The 18787-nt window shown below is 38.9% G+C and overlaps 1 long non-coding RNA gene across 1 annotated transcript in view; it reads left to right on the top strand.

The window, feature by feature from the left end:
• The window catches only part of LOC307135048, a 910342-nt gene that overhangs the window by 630687 nt on the left and 260868 nt on the right, over positions 1-18787 (top strand). The window lies entirely within an intron of this gene.

Raw genomic sequence — 18787 nt, 5'->3', positions numbered from 1 at the left:
TTCACAGCGCAAGTGCAATGCTGTACCAGGTGAGCTAACAAGCAAGTTTACCATCTGAAAAGCTGGATATGTTATGGAAATAAATAATTAGTTTACACTAAGTGCAATATGTTATAAGTGTTTTGAGGTCATAATATTGTGCAGGTAACCATGTAAAAATAAGTCTTTATTAATCAACAATCTTGCCTCATAATCATAATTTGTGTGAAAAAGGAATAAAAGTTGTAATTTCAGCTGGAAACTGCAGGGAATTGTATACATAATAGTTTCACAAAAATGTTGGTAGAGGCACATTCTTCAAATGTTGAAGCTCCCCATTAACTGCATGAAAAGTAGCAACTAGTGGAATATTTCAAAATAAATAAATAAAACGGTCACATACAAAGATACGCCCTGTTTTTGATTTTCATATCTAGTATACGCTTTATTTCACCTAAAGAGGAAGGTGGGATGAATAAAGAGAAAGAAAAATAGAAATGGAGTTGAGACAAACAAACAAACAAAACAAAAAAACTGGAGAAATGTAGATACGAGAGGTTCTTCTGTTGCTATGCATGTGTTTATGTATGTTAGAAACAGATACGGTGAAACAGGGATGAAATCTGATCACAGATCAATACTCAGCTCTGCTCCACAGAGACCAGAGAACATCAGATGTGGCTTGTGGGGTGGAGTGGGGGGTGTCTTAATGCACTTGGCTTGGTACATTGCAGGAGGTGCCCACAAATGCTCACCCAGGTTCTTAAAAGCCTTGTTTCTGCTTTGGGTGATTGTGATTTTCTTTTTAAATATCAGAAGTAGACCAATTTTGGCAAAGAAGAACAAATGAAAAATGAAAGAAAACAGCTAAATAAAGGTGAAAAGACCAAGTTAAATCTTGCCTTCATATTCAAAGTGTCTCACGTCAATTCACCCATCATCTAAAGCAGATGACGGACCGAACAGAGCACACAAAGCCATTTGGGCTAATTACATCATTAATTATTCATCAGTACTTGACCAGATCGAAGGCAAACCAGAGCTCTAGCCTACACATTAGACAGAATAGAGGCATTATTAGCTGTAATCATTGAATGCTTAGTGTCACAGTAAGATATGATGGTGGTCTTTTGTAGCAGCCCTCTAAACCAAAATCAATTACATAAGTGGACACACAGCAATAAGTGAGTCACAGGATTCGTTAAATGGGCAAAAGTGTGTGTGTGTGTGTGTGTGTGTGCACGTGTGTGTGTGTGTGTGTGTGTGTGTGATGATACGGTGGGTGGTTGTGTTATCTGATCACTCAAATGCCAATAATAATCCGTGAAAAGAAGCAGCGAGTAGTAGAAATATGAGAAGAACATGGCTTTATAAATTACACTTTTACAAGAAAAGGAGACACCAAAATAAAACATCTACACACTAAACTAAATGAAACTAAACAGAATTCTCTTTCTGTCCGAGAGAAAAATGCAAACGGTGAATGATTGTCACTACAGTTTTTGCCATTTCGATGTTGATGACTGGTAACCGAAAGGTGGTACGTCCCATAAGGGACCGTTCACAAGCTAACACCATTGTGTCCTCAAGGAAGGCACTTACTACAGGCAGAGTCTCTTTGGAACAGCCTGGGTTTATGTTCAACCCGGGCTCATTGGAAAAACATGCTGTGTGTCCTCTTTTTTCATTTTGTTGCAAAACTTACATACACTGCACATGCAATTCACTGCAGTTGAAATTAACACTATAGTTAAACAACAACTTTTATTCATTTTTGCACAAATTATGATTACAGGGGCAGATTAAAGGTCCCATGGCATGGCATTTTTCTATTATTTTATAATGTTTCCTGAGGTGTACTTATATTGTTAGTATGATTTTTACATCATAAAATGTCATAATTTAGAAATAAAAGGCATTTTTTCTATACTGCTGTTTGCCCTGTGGCTGACTGCCCTGTTTCAAGAGGTGTGTCTGCTGAGACTTCAGTAAAAACGCCCACTGTTGTGATTGGCTGACATCTTTGCATTTGAAATGAGCTGAGGGGGCGTGGTTTAACGAGGTCTACGAGGCACGAGCTGCTGCCAGAGAGACGGATGGACCTGAGTTCACTTCACATCAGTTCTGTCAGTCTCAGTTCAGTGCTGTTGTAGTTACAGCATATACTTCAGGTTATTAGTTTATTTCTAGTCGGAGGGACTGTCACTCATGTCAGAAAGTTAGTAACTTTAGTAAATTATGGATCAGCGCTGACTGGAGACGCGAACCGTTTAGAACGATTCAGTCCGATTTGGTGAACTGATTCGGTTCACTAAAAAGAACCGGTTCAAAAGAAAGATTGTTCGCGAACCGGACATCACTAATGTACCAGAGACTGAGCTCAGCGATTGCTAACAAAGTTATTTATAGTAACTACTGAGTTATGAGAGCGCTGTCTGTCAGCGCGAGTTTATTGTGTTTGTATCTGAGAGTTCTGAATAAACACTAGTCCCAGTCACACGAGTCCGTCTTCATCATTATTACCAACTTTGTAACACATGCAAAGTACCATTACAGCTGTCGAGATGAACGAGTTACGAGCAAGTGTTGATAATAGCATTATTTTTTAGATATGTTCCCATCATATGAAAAGCGTCAGTGACGCCCATTGAGTACACAGCGCAAACAAAGACACAACAGCATTAATTGAATGTAATCCAGTTTATTGTGGGAATAGCTGGCTAGCCCGGATATGCTCACGCTTACCCCCCGTCTGCTTAATCTCACGCCGCGTAAGGCGCCTCCACTGTGGGCCAGATGCAGTACTGGGGGTCGGGGATGTTGAAGGCCAACCGGCCAGCCCGAGCTTCGGTGTGCGTGAGGTTTATCTCTAAAGAGATGCGAGTCTGCCGATGTTTAGAAGAAACTCATGACTGTATGCACATTTTAGAACAGATAGACGCGACGAGGACTTACAAAAACACTGACTCACAAGATAGAAAACACGAAAACACCTTTCTGTCGGGAGAGAGAGAAGCCGCAGCGTGTGCACGAATAATAAATAATTAGCTACACATAAGAAATCACTGATCACAGATCAGAAGGAACTAAAAAAAGACTTCTGTTTTCATTTGTACATCCAAACACTGAGAAACTGCCTGCGTTCACTCGTTCACAAGCAATGAATGATCTCTCGAGCGCTTGCATGGGCGTGCCAGATTCTCTGGGCGGAGGAAAGGGAGGTAACCGTTCCTGCTTGGACGTCAAATCAGGAAACTTCAGGATTGGCTAGTCTGGCCTGTCATTTTCTCAAAGGCAGAGAAAGACAGCCAGAACTCGGGTTTACACCGATCAACATGTCTATCCACTTGGGGACAATATTCAGGCTAGGAGAACTCATATTAATGTTGAAAACCATAAAATGAAAATTTCATGCCATGGGATCTTTAAGGTTTAATAAAGACTATTTTTGCACTGTTCCTTGTACAATACTAAGTTATGACCTTAAATCACTTTTACCATACAGTGCATAATTTGTAAATGAATGCATTTTGACACACCAGCTTCATATGTTTGGCTTTTCTAATGTAGTAAACTTGCTCGCTAGCTCACCTAGTAAAGCACTGCATGTTTTATCTCTCATTTGCTTTTGTTAACACTATTGGTTAGGGCATAGAGCATATACCTTTAAGAGCCTCTGACTGAAAATTTAATTTCTGAATAGTTGAGATACATATAACAACCAACATTTAAAACGTTGTAAGATTCATGTTCATTTGTTTCTGTATAAACTGAATATGCTTTGACAGCCTCTCACTGAACATTACACTTCGAAAGTGTCGCGAAATCAAGAAGCGAGAAGCAACATATCTTATTTCCCCAATTCGTCTGAGTTTAGTTATGTTATACCGGTTTGGATGAAACCGGCAGTCAAATTACTAATAAGTAATGTTACGATACGTAGTAAATACATAGTTTGGTTTAAAAGTAGCCTGTGCGTTATCACTTGGTTCATAAGTTTGCAAAAATTTGACACTTCCAATCTTGAATCAGACTTGCTTGTGATGTTCAATTAATTTTAATTCTCAAATGTGTTTGTCATTATAGATTACATAGGCTATTGCAATAATATTCATATTCAAGTTTGGACTGGTTTCCAAAAACAGCAGAGTGAATGTAAAATGGACTGCAACTAAAGTGGATCAAAAAGAGATCTGAGTCCATTTCCAAGGTTCATCACTCCATCAATTTGGTTTATGTGAAAGCTGTTTAACAAACTTGGTTGCAGATCCTTGCTCTGCTTGAAAATGAGGTTGATAACAATATGAAAGCGGAGTTCAGTACGGTTCACAATTAATATGAAAGCGGTTATATGCTCTCCCTTTTGGTTCCAAATTCATGTGAAAACAATCAAGCTGAATTTCTTCCAGGTTCACATTACTATATTACATATGCAGTTTTGTGCAGGTTAAGTTTTGGTAGCAAAACCAAAGGGACAAATACATGAGTAAAAACGTGAAGTGAACAACGCTTTCCATTTCTAGCGCTTTCCCCTCTTGAGTCATTACCTAGTAACAGTGGTAAACAGCTGCCGCCATAGTGCTCATGTTGTAACTCAAATGCAGCACGTTCGCAGCCAAATAAATACAATGTGAAAAGAAACCTAAGGGAGATGGCAGGGGGAAGGGCGTATAATCAAACTTGTGTACCAACCAAGAAATCGAACAAAGTGTGAAAACAGCCTGAAAGGGTCATAGTTGCATGTTTTAAAGAGGACTTAAGTGAAAACTGTAAACAATGACCCTATTTTTAGGCTACTGGTTTCTGGAAAATTCCATTGTAGACTATAAACTATGTCAAGCGGTCCTGAAAGTCTCTTACTCATCAAAAGTCTGTCTGTCTCTCCATCTCGGTTTCTCACCGGAGCGAAGACATGCACTGTCACTCTCGTATCATAGAGAGATATAACCGAAACTCTCTCCTAAGGTCATGCACTTACCCCTTACGTCTATTAAAGCCTGTAAATGTTAAAGCAAAAACCACTGAAACTGAGAAACACGATCACAGAGACACACAAGTGCGAGAGAGAGATTTTCACTCTGAGGTGGGGGTCTGTCGAAGTTGCCTGCCACCATACGGGGTTAAATGGTGTGGAACAGGTTTGGCGCAGAGCGACACATTGTTGGGCACCTGTGCAAACAGCACAGCCCATCTGAGCTCAGTGAGTCGCTGCTGCCTAATAGCTATCGATCATTCTCCTTCAGCAGACACACACACACACACCTCTGTTAGAGGCTCTGACACAGGCTGGCAGTTAAAAAAATCAAACAGGCCCTCTGAATTATACAGGGAGGAGGGGGGACGCCAGTCTGTCAGATGTCAGAATTAGGCCCAAATGAGTGTCTGGATTTCAGCTGGACTTTTCCAGCGCAGTGGGCCTCTAGTCCAAAGAGAACAAGGTAATGGGACTGGGGAGGAGGTCAGGTTAAGAGAACATTCACCTGTAAACAGACAAACTGGAAGGGGGCCAGTCGCAGAGGTCGTCAGATTTGGATTCGAGCATTTGGCAGCCTCACAAAGCTCCACATTGTGGCCAAAGGAACCTGTTGTGTGTGTGCGCGCATTTTAAATAGACCCGTTGAAGTTTAACATGCCGCAAACATAAGGGTGTGGTGGATTTCACGTAAATACTAGTGGACACATTCGGTTTCGTGAACGAAATTAGCGAGACACATAACAGACCAACACAGAGACATGTACACTCAGACATTACCCATTCTGGAGTAAATCTATATGGCCAAAAAAAAGATGAAATCCAAAGATTAGACCTCTAATGCAAACTGAGATTTCCACTAGTTTGGCAGTAACTGACAGGTATACAGGCCACCAAGCAAACCTATTTTCCAGGACTCGCAATTATATATTTATAGCGTTCAAAGGTTTGGGGTCGGTTTCACCATGGCTGCATTTATTTGATTAAAAACACAGTAAAAACAGTAATGCTGTGAAATATTCTTAATGTTTTAAAATGTAATGTATTCCTGTGTTGGCAAAGCTGAATTTTCAGCATCATTGCTCCAGTCTTCAGTGTCACATGATCCTTCAGAAATCATGCTGATTTGATGCTCAAGAAACATTATCATCAATGTTGCAAGCAGTTGTGGTGCTTTATATTTTTGTGGAAACTTGAAAGCTCAAAAAACAGCATTTATTTGAAATAGATTTACATGTTACATATTGACATAGTATTTTGAAAAGTATTGTTTATCCTTAAAACATGATGTTCCTTAAAACAAACCTAAAACCTAAATCCTAAAAACAAAATGAAAGTCAATTTGGTCCAAAACAATGGACACAATAGACATTTATAAAACATATTTTGTGTCCACAGAAGAAAGTCACTCATACAGGTTTGGAACGACATGAGGGTGAGTAAATGATGACAGAATTTCATTATGCTTTCAATTCAAAATATATTTATTTTGGAATATATCTGATGATATTAAATACAGCTTTGCTTCTTTAATAAATAAATTAATCTCATTTTAAGGATATTAAATATTAAAAGTAAGGTTTTTTTCCAGGAAAAAAATACTAATTAAGAAAACAGTTGCAGAGTTTGACAGGTATGACAGTGACGGGTCTACGACCCTGAAGTCTAATTGGCTCATTCCACATTTCCTTGAGATTCAGAGGGCATAAAACATTTCCCAGCGTAAGTTACAGCTCAATGAAGGCGTCACTGAACTGAAACAATCAACGTGAAACTGAATTCCACAGTGTAAACCTGAGCCTCGATTAATCAAGATGTTTTAACGACAGCGCTAATAAACTCAGAAAACGCACTCCTGCTCGCCTCCTCCACGCCTCCGGGGAGACTTCAGGGAATCGCGGTCTGTTTTATAGCTTTATTAATTAAAAAAGCCTGCTGAGATAACTCTCAACATGTCATCAAACAGAGATGAACGGCAGCTTGCAGACGTTTTTTCGACCTGATGTAGAAGGGCGAATGCTGATGGATGAAAAGTCCTGCTGTCAGACCATATTGATAATGTAACACCACTGTCTGTGGCTATAAAGAGACATGAAGGTGACAAGCTGCAGCGCATCCATCCTGGCAATTCACACACACGCCAATGACCAAATGATTTGACATAATATTTCAAACTTTTATGTCCCACAATGAATCAGAGATAAAAGGCTGAGCTGACGTTTAAATCTTCTTTTTACAATATCCTACTGACATCGAAAATTATAAGTAGAAGTCTCAAGAATCCATTTCGAGATCTAAAATATGAGCGGGAACACATGTCCCTGTTTAAAACACTTCACATGTCAGATCATATTTTAACCAGCGCAGAGAAGTCTGCAGGGTCTATAAACTATGAAAAGAAATGTACTCTCGGTTCACTTGATTTTCATTTTAGTGCTTCACAAAAAGTCACAATAAAATAACTCACAGAGCAATAAGATCAATCCACTGAGGTAATACTGACCTTTAGATGTGGCGATTCTGCTCCAGATCTTTCGAAAATGGCACCACCATTAATGCGCTATAATTGGTCTGTTTTAAAAGGGTCAGACGACTCGGAGCAGGGCCGTTTGTAAGTTATGCTTCAGGGTATCGTCAAAGACTGAAATAAAGCAAACAACATATAGAGGGAATTAAAAAGTCATTTATTGCTAATCTAGTACTTTGTTAACAAAGCGAGCACATGATCAATGGCCAAATAAGAGTCCTATGGGTTCAAATGGGAATACTATTATATTGGTCTTTAAATGTTGTTTATGTTAAAGAGACAGCTTTGGTATAACCAAGGTTTTTCCATCATTCCGGGCGGGACATTATTATCGGTTCAGGGTCACGACTGTGGCACAAAGGTTTGTTTCAACTGGGTGGAGGTGGCACATGTCACCTTGCGCGACTGGGAACATTTGTTGCATGTAGCATAAACAAGAAGTAATTTGACAAACTGAATAAGGGTGATTTGAGGTGCTAATTTCAGCCGCAGGGTATGCTTCATTCATTTGTGTTCATTTGAGCCCCCTTTGCCCATGCAATTCAATCAGTTTGTCACTCTCTGTGGCTTAATTAATCTGTAGAGCTGTCTACGTTTGTGTGTGTGTGTGAGTGTGTTACAGCTCTGGCTAAAATACTATGCGAAACAGTGGAAATCCTCAGTTTTTGAGTTAGCATGAACTTGTGTGAAGCATTGAAAATTTGGTGGAGATTTGTTATGAGAGCATTTTGACTGGAGTAAAAACATGTCAAAATAAGCCAGTAAGCCATATATTCATCATAATTGACAGTGTCATATAGCCTATCTATAACATTAATAAACTTTAAGTACATTATTTAAAAAATATGTAGAATATGTACTTTTAAAATACATACAATTTAGCTCAAAATCGTACAAATTGCTGTGAGATCGGGTTGGAATGTTTCATGAATCACACATTAACCTTGTCATAAGATGATTTATGCGCTCGTTTCTGCGTTATATTTATGAATGAGACCGACTGACCGTAAAGTTTACATTAATGCCTGCTACAGCACCCCTTGTGGCAATGCTGAGAATGCAAAAAGTCATTATGTAAATAATACGTTTTGCTGTGTCCGGTTCAAGCCCATTCAGAGCCGCCACTCTCCTGCTCATATGTCTGCAGCAAGTTGGAAAAATTGCATTTATATTGCCATGATGTTTAAATGACTATTGTTTTCAGCCGCCACATTTATCAACGTACAATAATTCGTACGATATGATTTGCGGCATACGAATGATTCATGAATCACACAATTAACCCTGTCATAGGATGATTTCTGCACTCGTTTCTACATTATATTGATAATTGAGGCCGATTGACCGTAAAGTTTACATTAATGCCTGCTACAGCACCCCTTGTGGCAATGCTGAGAATGCAAAAAGTTATAATAATAATAATAATTAATAATAATTTGTTATATTTATATAGCGCTTTTCTAGGCACTCAAAGCGCTTTACATATAGAAGGGGGAATCTCCTCAACCACCACCAATGTGCAGCATCCACCTGGATGATGCAACGGCAGCCATATTGCGCCAGAACGCCCACCACACACCAGCTGATTGGTGGAGAGGAGACAGAGTGATGAAGCCAATCTGTATATGGGGATGATTAGGAGGCCATGATGGAGAAGGCCAATGGGCAAATTTGGCCAGGATGCCGGGGTTACACCCCTACTCTTTATCGAAGGACATCCTGGGATTATTTAAATAATACATTTTACTGTGCCTAATTCAAGCACATACAGAGCTGTCACTGTCCCACTCATATTTCTGCACCAAATTGAATTATTATTTTTTTTTTTTGCAATTGTATCCTTGATAATCTAATTACATCTTCTGCAGATTATTTGCTCTTAATTTTCTACCCACCCTCATATGCTGTGAAATTACAGTGTTTGAAGTTCTTATAAAAGCAGTTATGATTCTGGCCTGGTATTTACACAGGAAACATTCAAAATAATTTGTAGACAAATGCAAGCTCACACATTGGCAAGCCAGAGAACTTGACCACAGTTACAGCTTTAAGGAAGTGTACACGTAGGGTTGTTGGCTGCCTCATCTCCTGTCACTTGTTGATAGAGACATGCTGTGGAGAGCAGAGAGCACTGGATTGGCACGTCCTTCTGCACTCAAAGGAGTGCTGTGGGACATGCTGAGAAACAGCTGTCCCGTCTCCTTCATAGCAGTGCCTTTAATTATGTCTGACCTACAGAGAAAAGAAGAAACCCACCACAACCTCAGCAAAGCACAGCGCAGTCACTTTCCCCAATAACACCAACTGACAATTTCATAATTCAAACGAACGAGGTGGAACGGCAAATGAATATTAAGATTGGTACGATGTTTTCACAACTGCTTTCCTGTTATTATTTTTGAGTTGTTGATAAAAGCTATGAAAAAAAAAAACACCGTCCACAAGGACGCAGCTGGTTGAGAAAACAACCCGTAGAGGAACCTGCCTTTTTTTCCCTCTCCGTCAACAGCTGAAACAACAGCAGTTCTTGGAGGGAAAGCCTTTGTGTTATTGGTAATCATTCTGACACCCGGCCAAGTAAAAGAAACTGAGCCATGCGTCATAAGGTTCCAACCTCTCAGCCTACACCAGCGGCAATCTCCCTTAGCGCAAGACCATGGCCCACAAAGACCCTCTTTGGAGAATTTACTCGCTTTGACTAAAGAGAGTCATTGTTTCTATATACTGTAAATCTGGATAGTTCTTAAGTGATTACCACCACAATGTGCATATACACAAAAAATAAAAGTTCCAAAAGATTCCATTTTGGAATTCCCAACCTACTATAAAGAACCTTTTGGGTAATTAAAAGGTCCAATTGATAGTAAAGGTTCTTTATGGATTCATCAATGCAAATAAAGAACGTGTGAATATGAGGGATCCTGGACAACTAGGGCTTCCAAACAATGAGTTATAGGCAAGTGTGTGTGATATTGAGCAAAAAACAAAACAAAAAAACAGTTGGGGGTTGGTGGTGTTCGCACTGTGTGACAGAAAACGCTCAGGAAGTTCACTCCTCTCACGTGGGCACTGGGTTTTCTGGAAAGAACAAACCAACACAATGGAGCTCCACTAAAACTGTTTTCAAGGCAACGGATTTCCTGCCCTGTAGTTGTAGTAAGGATAGCCATACAGAGATTGTATATGAGCGCGAGTGTGTGCGCAAGCAGATAATGAAATTGATACAAGGCTAGTGCCGAACGACTAAAAAGACAAACACAACATTCTGTCTTATCAGAGTTAGCCTGCGCATAAACAGTCTCTGTTGATAGGAAAAAGAACACAGGATGGCGTAGATGGCAAAAAGAAGAGGAGAAAGAGGAAGAGAGTCCATATTCTGCACAAACACAATGGCACAGTTTACACCCCCACTTCGGTTCAGCTGGGCTGCATCGAAGAATATGAAGAAGAGAAGAGAAGAAAAAAGATTAGGTTTCTCCAATAGGAGGGTCAATGATAAATGAGCGTATCCAAAAAGAAGGAAAAAGGGGTTAGTTGGTTGGTTCTATATGGTTTAGAAAAATTACACTATATTGCCAAAAGTATTAGAACACCCCTCCAAATCATTGAATTCAGGTGTTCCAAACACTTCCATGGCCCCAGGTGTATAAAATCAAGCACCTACTGTAGGCATACAGACTGCTTCTACAAACATTTGTGAAAGAATGGGTCGCTCTCAGGAGCTCAGTGAACTCAAGCGTGGTGCTGTGATAGTTTGCTACCTGTGCAATAAGTCAATTTGTGAAATTTCCACATTACTAAATATTCCATGGTGAACTGTTAGATTATAACAAATTGGAAGCATTTGGAAACAACAGCAACTCAGCCACAAAATGATAGGCCACATAAAATCAAGGGGTCAGCGCATGCTGAGACGCACAGTGCGCAGAAGTCGCTAACTTCCTGCAGAGTCAATAGCTACAGACCTCCAAACTTCGTATAGCCTTCAGATTAGCTCAAGAACAGTGCGTAGAGAGCTTCATGGAATGGGTTTCCATGGCCGAGCAGCTACATCCAAGCCTTATATCACCAAGTGCAATGCAAAGCTTCGCATGCAGTGGTGTAAAGCACGCCGCCACTGGACTCTAGAGCAGTGGAGACGTGTTCTCTTGAGTGATGAATCACGATGGACAATCTGGCAATCCGATGGACAAGTCTGGGTTTTGGCGTTTGCCAGGAGAACAGTACTTGCTTGACTGCATTGTGCCACGTGTAAAGTTTGGTGGATGGGGGATTATGGTTTGGGGGTGGTTTTTCAGGGGGGTTTTTTCCTTAGTTCGAGTGAAAGGAACTCTTAATGCTTCAGCGTACCAAGACATTTTGGATAATTTCATGCTCCCAACTTTGTGAGAACAGTTTGGGGATGTCCCCTTCCTGTTCCAACATGATGAGCGAGTTTGGTGTGGAGGACTGGTCTTGATTGGACTGCACAGAGTCCTGACCTCAACCCGATAGAACACCTTTGGGATGAATAAGAGCGGAGACTGCAAGCCAAGCCTTCTCGTCCAACATCAGTGCCTGACCTCACAAGCGGTTTAGAAGAATGTGTTTAAGGGAATTTTTGACCACTCCTTGTGGAAAACCGTCCCAGAAGAGTTGAAGCTGTTTTAACTGCAAAGGGTGGGCCAACTCCATATTAAACCCTACGATTAAGAATGGGATGTATATACAATTTTCGAGAAAAGATTACATTGAATGAGTCTGTCATTTGGTGAAACCATCGATGGAAAATGTAATAACATATTTCTTTACATCTTGAACCCATCTTAGAGTATACATCTTAAATCACTGTTTTCAAAAATAAAATGGAAATAGGAATATATTTTTCAAAGTAAAGGCATTTTACAGACATAATGAATGATCAATGAATCAATATCATTAAGTTTTAGAGGGATTTTACAACCTGAACTAACCCTTACTTCTAAAACAAAATCATTTTATTATCAAATTATCTGATATTTTAAGAGCCTTACTGAGGGACTCCAGCGGTTATGTTTTTTTCCCCTTCATGTTGATTACACCACATGACATAATATATATTATATATTATATATACTATATATATAATATATTATATATTATATATATATATATTATATATATATATTATATATTATATATAATATATATATATATACAGTCTATGTTGATAGGAAAAAGAACACAGGCTATAATATTTAAAAAATATTATTGAATACATGAATGTTCATTTACATGAATATGTGAAAAAAAGTTTAGTTTTTTTGGACTAAAAGTTGGATTAAGCCCTGTGTAAATACAGAGTTTAAGGCTCAGACAACCTCAGTGAAACCACAAAAACCTGGAGGTCACAAAATAATAACCAAAGCGCCTTCCGCACATGGCAGAGGAAGATGTTATCATAAACCACATCAGCCCAGCTAGTGTCTCATACTGCTGCCAACTATGTGGTGGGCAACACGGGCTGGTAGACTTAAGCTGTGGGTCTGTGCAAGTATTTTTTCAGACCCTAGTGAAGAAGTATAATAAATACGTCAAGCACACCAATCCCAAGATTTCCAACCTCTGTCCACCATATGTCCGCCTGCAGAACAATAAAATAAAAAAAATTCTACCGTTCAACTCAACAGAAGCACAAAAAAATGCAAGTATTTAAAGGAGACATCAACATAATGCATCATAGATAGGTAGTCAACATGAAATATTAACGGAGCCCCGCAGAATAATTTTTTTTTTTAAATAAAATAATTCTTCATAAATCATAAGTACAGTATTAGTATTAGACTTACTAATACTGTACTTCAGCATGATATAATAATTTGTTCCCTCACATTACTAAATCGTACGCATGATATAATAATCCACTCCCTGATTTACTAAATCATACACCCAATATAGTAATTACTTCCTTTGTTTTAGCTAAATCATAATGAGGGAACAAATTTAGTAGGCTACAACGTGCCACGATTTAGTAAATTGAGAGAACAAATTATTTTAATGTGCACACGATTTACTTAAAACAAGAGAACGAGTCCTTAATTAGTGTCCACAATAGGCCTATATTTTTGTCTGCAAGTCACGTGCAGGGCTCCGTAGACGTTAATGTGCTATATTTATTTTTAAAAGTTTTTATAGACACATTTAATTCCACTGCAGGACCATTTAAACCAATTAATAAAGGATAAAAGGTGATTAGAAATTGTAAAATTAATTAATTAATTAACATCACATAAAATTATAATTGAATAATTAAATTAATTATATTTAAATGCATATTTTTTTTTAAATATTGATTTTAAACTAAAATCTTGAGATTGAACTTTGGATATATTATGGATCAATTGGATTTTTATTTTCTATTTTGCCACTGAGAGATCCGTCTTTGCGTGTACATTTTGTTGTCAGGAGTTGCTTCATTTAAAGCCTCAAGTAACAGTCTTATCTCCCTCTCTACCTGTTCCAGTTTGTTATATTTTTTTCCCCTAAGGAAATGGTTATGAATGAAAAGCCACATGACTACATAATCAGCCTGCTTTATCAATCTTTCATTCACTGTAATTCAAAATTAGAGGAGCTTATGAATAGATGAATGAGAAGATGTATCAATATTTCAGTTGGTTTAAATTCACAGTTATGAACAAACACGCATCTCAAAACCTCTCTGCCTTTGTCCCAATGGTATGTTATGAAACACTAAAAACTGAATGAGCGTGAGGTAAGATTAAGACAAAAACTAGAGGAGAGGCTCGACAAAACAATCCAAGGTTTAAAAAATGGTTCCCAAAACTGGTTTAGATTATCAGTCTCTCATTAGCTAACAGATGTGGCTCAACTATGATCAGATTCAGAGAAACTGAGTGTGAAAATTGGTATTGAATCAATAACAAACTCAATTAAAAAAGTAAGCTTTTTTCTCAGTTCCAGTGTGTGTGTGTGATAACTGTTTCGTCTTTGTAGGCCATTATAAACCTTATGTAGCCCCGCCCCTTTTCACGGCGGATTTGCTATTAACATGGCGGAATTTGCGAGCAAAAGAATGAATGCTTCTCCATAGAGGAAACCTTTTATTTTAAATATTTAAAAATGTTTGTGTGTTGCTGCGCATCCCTGTGTGTGTAATAAGCACAGTGTACGCGCATTGTGCATCCGCCTATAGGCGCATATTACTAACGCGCCCTTTAAATAACACAAAAAACACTGAGCAATGGCGCAGTCTTTTTCAGTTGCCTCAAAATAGCAACGCGTCAACAATGCGCCTGTACACACCTCGGTTTCAGGCACGCCCATGGGCGCGAATGCATTTGCTATTTAAACAACGTGCCGCTGGATGTGAAAATGCGAAAACTGCGTCGGGCTAAAACTAGCAAAAAACACTTGCGTCGCACCTGGCGTCACATTGTGTTCTGTATTCTGGTTCATATTTCCACAGCATGAAGTTAAGATCTTACGTATTTAAGAATGAACCGCTCATTTTAAAATCTTCCCGGTATACTGACATTTGTTTTGACACCCGGCACCCGCTTACAAACATTACAATGCTCATGATAACTTTCGTTAACTCTACAATAAGTAAAACCACTTCACCAGCTAATTACTCAGCTAATTAAAAACACAGCTTGTTTCTCAGGCGCATTAGGTCTATATGTGTAATTGACACTGAATTTGCGTTTTCAGGCCCCCAAAACGGCGTTGACATGTAAATGAACGGGCAAAACACACAAAAAAGTTTTCAGTTTTTAGTTGAAAACGGTATCGTGTAAACAGCCGCTATAAGGCATTGTTCGTGTCTGGAGAACAAATCCATTTACTCAGCACACTCCTGACCCTAATTATGAGCAACAATAAGACAAGCATCACTAAAAATTAGGTAGCGAGATGATTACGGAGCTGTGATCCATAAAAGAGCCTATATTCTTCCACAAAACAACACTCTATGACCCCCACAGGGTTACCTGTCCAGTGTACTCTTTCACTCTGTCCAGCTAGCGCCAGTACTCTGATTTACTCCGACTCGGAGACAGGAGACGGCCGTTAAGATAGCTGTGGAGTCCTGACAATGGGCTTGGATATGACAGGATTACTCCGTAACCTTTGACCAGCCCTCCATTAGGACCCCTGTGATTTCTAACCATGGGCTCGAGGGCAATGAACTACAGAACACTAATTACAGACACACAGTGACAGGCCTGGGACCACAATGGGCTTTTATGAGGGAGTGGACAGACTGGCATTAAAACAGAGAAGGGCGCAGCAGGGCAGGGTACATGACCGGGCAGCTGTTCCTCAAGCTTCGCTCGCCTCAGATATAACATGATTCACAAACTCAAATGCACAGCAGCAACACTGCACACGGTATTATAGTAGACCTAACATCTTGGAGATCATTTTCACAAACATTGAAAACTGGGATGCAAGATAGCCCCAGTTTGAAGTGAAAGTCATGAAAGTAGCACTGGTGATATACTAGCATAATCTCAATTGGTGGCTATAAATATGGACAGTTCGGTTTTCGCCGATTTCAAAATGGTAACGTTTTCTCCTTGAGATCAGGTTGGATATACACTGTATATTATACAGAATTGCTATGGACAGCAGTTAGGAAATATCAGATGGCTGGATGGAAATCGAGTATTCCAACACACCATGTAATATTAATTTAAATAATGAACAGAACTTGTATTTCTAAGTAAATTATCCACCAAAGTGAAGACAATGGCTTAAAATACATATCAAATCTGGAATTTCAGTTCAGGAATGTATTAAGCATGCAATTACTATAAACACTACTCCTTTTGGATTCATGTTTTTATTAGGCGTGACCTAGGACAGAACGTGACTGGATGTCATACAAGGACGAACAAGTTCTAGTAAAACAAAACATTCCCGTTCCACTAATGCTAATGGAAAACATGGCCGATTTAAATTCCGAAGGAAGCACACCCTTTAACAATAATAAAAATGTTTTTACCTGTTTAACAACACAGCAAATTACAGCTGAGTGAACATGCATGCTTGTCTTAATCCTGCACAGTGTGTTCAGTTTTCACTAATTCAGCATGTGGCGGTGGGCAATTACTATACGGCCCGTCTCAGAGGCAGGTAACTGGGCAATATTTACACAAGACCCTCCTCATAGACGGACGGACCACTGCTGAGACGACTGGGCGTTTACTGCAAATAACGACAGGCCACATGTCAAAGAAAACAGCCCATGGATATCTGATATTAACCCAACAGCCATATTAAAGATTATAGTATATACACTGATGTATAAATAATTGCTAGGGTAACAGCGAAGCTCGGTCCATACCAGCCTCTACCTGGGTGGCTCAGACACTGAAAGATATAACTAGTGATGGCATAAACATTAAGATTCTCTATTAAACATTTCAAGAACATTTATAGGGTTACTGTCATACATAACTGCGCTCTACAGTGCGAATGTATAACTGTGAATGCAGTTTATGTTAGGTGAAGCAGGTGATAGTGACAGACTGTCAACTGAACAGTATAGTCTAGATGACACATGAGGTTTAAAAAGGAAACGTACACCTGGATTTCGTAACACACTTAAATATGTAACAAAGTACACCAGTACGAAAGGTGATATGAGAATACTCGAAATCTAAAAAAAGGAAAGAAGCAAACAGACATATAGTGTGTGAGGAACTGGTTACACAGGCAAGCTGCCGTTTTCAACGTTTGGTCTGGGTTGTGCTGCCCAAACGAGTTTCTGTCAAGTACAAAAACACAGATGATGTTCTCTGTTGTAAGTAACTCTGGACATCCCCTATACTGCCTGCATCATCTGGTGATCAGAAAGAGGATCAGGATGCTTCAGTCTGGTCATGACCTTTAATTTACAATAAAAACCCTCATATGACCTTTGTGAACTTGAACTATGAATGATCAAAGATTTTTAGAATTCCAATAGAAATTCCAATAAACCTGACAGCAAATATCCATCCAAAACCACATCTCAAGTGATTATACTACTGTCTATGAACATTATTTTGTTTAATTCTTTTGAAAATATAAAACTGAAGTATAAACATGATTTGATTCAAATTAAATTACAAATATTAAATAAGAATCTAAATAAATAAAGTATGAATTGGCCCTTTCTTCACTTAGTTCATAGGCCTTTATTTTGTAATTCTTGTACGTATGTAGATTTGTTCTAAATTTACTGTCGGTATGATCTCTAAAGTAATGGATTATATTCTAAAAAAATAAAAAAAATAACTTAACTTTGATGTTTATTTGTCAATATACAATTAGAGAAAATTAGCAGTGATCATCATACATTTGTACAGAATAAATATGGTGTTAAACTAAAGAGAACAACTATAAACTCACATTCAAAAGGCTTTATTAGCATGACAAACTTTTGTATGCATTGCCAAAGCATTAACTCTGTGTATTAAAGTCCATAGTTTGTATTCAGGGACGAGCAATGTCATGTCTATGTGCTCAAACACTTGATCTGTCGCAACAAAGTGAAATGTGCCAGAGACTATCGATAAGTCCTAGTGCTCATGAAAAACGATCTTATCCGTGTCTTATGGGTGGTATGTAGGCTACTATCGTTCAGACGGTTTTGTTATACTTATGTTATTCCTGCATCAAACGGCAGAATCTGAGTTTTACATCCTAGTGTTTATACATACTGGATAAGCATACCTACAAACGTCTATCTCAACATCCAAATAAACGTGTAATAATTACATATTTACACAAGTTTAAGCTTCGTGTTAAAATATATCCCGTATGAATCCTCATTAGAAGTTACTTAACAACTGTCACGTTGAATTCGATTAGTTTGCGGTTGTGGTTTAAACAGGGACGTTTAACATGGGTGTGTGTAGTTTTGAGAGGATCTCTAGGGACTGTCACGGAGACGGACGATGGACCTTGTGGCACGCTGTCACTCCGCGATAAACACGCCCCTTTTCAAAACCATTGGCTGACGGAGCAAATGCGCGTTGCCATAAAACAGCACACAATTGCACTGTTTCTTCGCGCCACACGAGAGTGTGTATCTTAAAATATCCAAACAATTTCTATCGTAACTCGTCCGTTAATCCTGACAGTGTTTAACAGCTCACATGCAATGTTATTAAGGACGGCTCCGTTTTATGAAACCGTCAAAACACTCTTCTTCATACACTTGTGCCGCCTCTTCTTCTCGAGCTGAAACGTCGTGACGTGAAAGATTAAGTTATAAAAGTAACACGTTATACATTACACGGCTTCTTAGTATCCCGCCACTGCCACGGTCTAAAACAGCT

The sequence above is a fragment of the Gobio gobio genome (assembly GCF_949357685.1).
Source record: "Gobio gobio genome assembly, chromosome: 12".
Lineage (NCBI taxonomy): Eukaryota > Metazoa > Chordata > Actinopteri > Cypriniformes > Gobionidae > Gobio > Gobio gobio.
The sequence above is the reverse complement of the archived record's forward strand: the minus strand, read 5'-3'. Positions and strand labels throughout refer to the sequence as shown.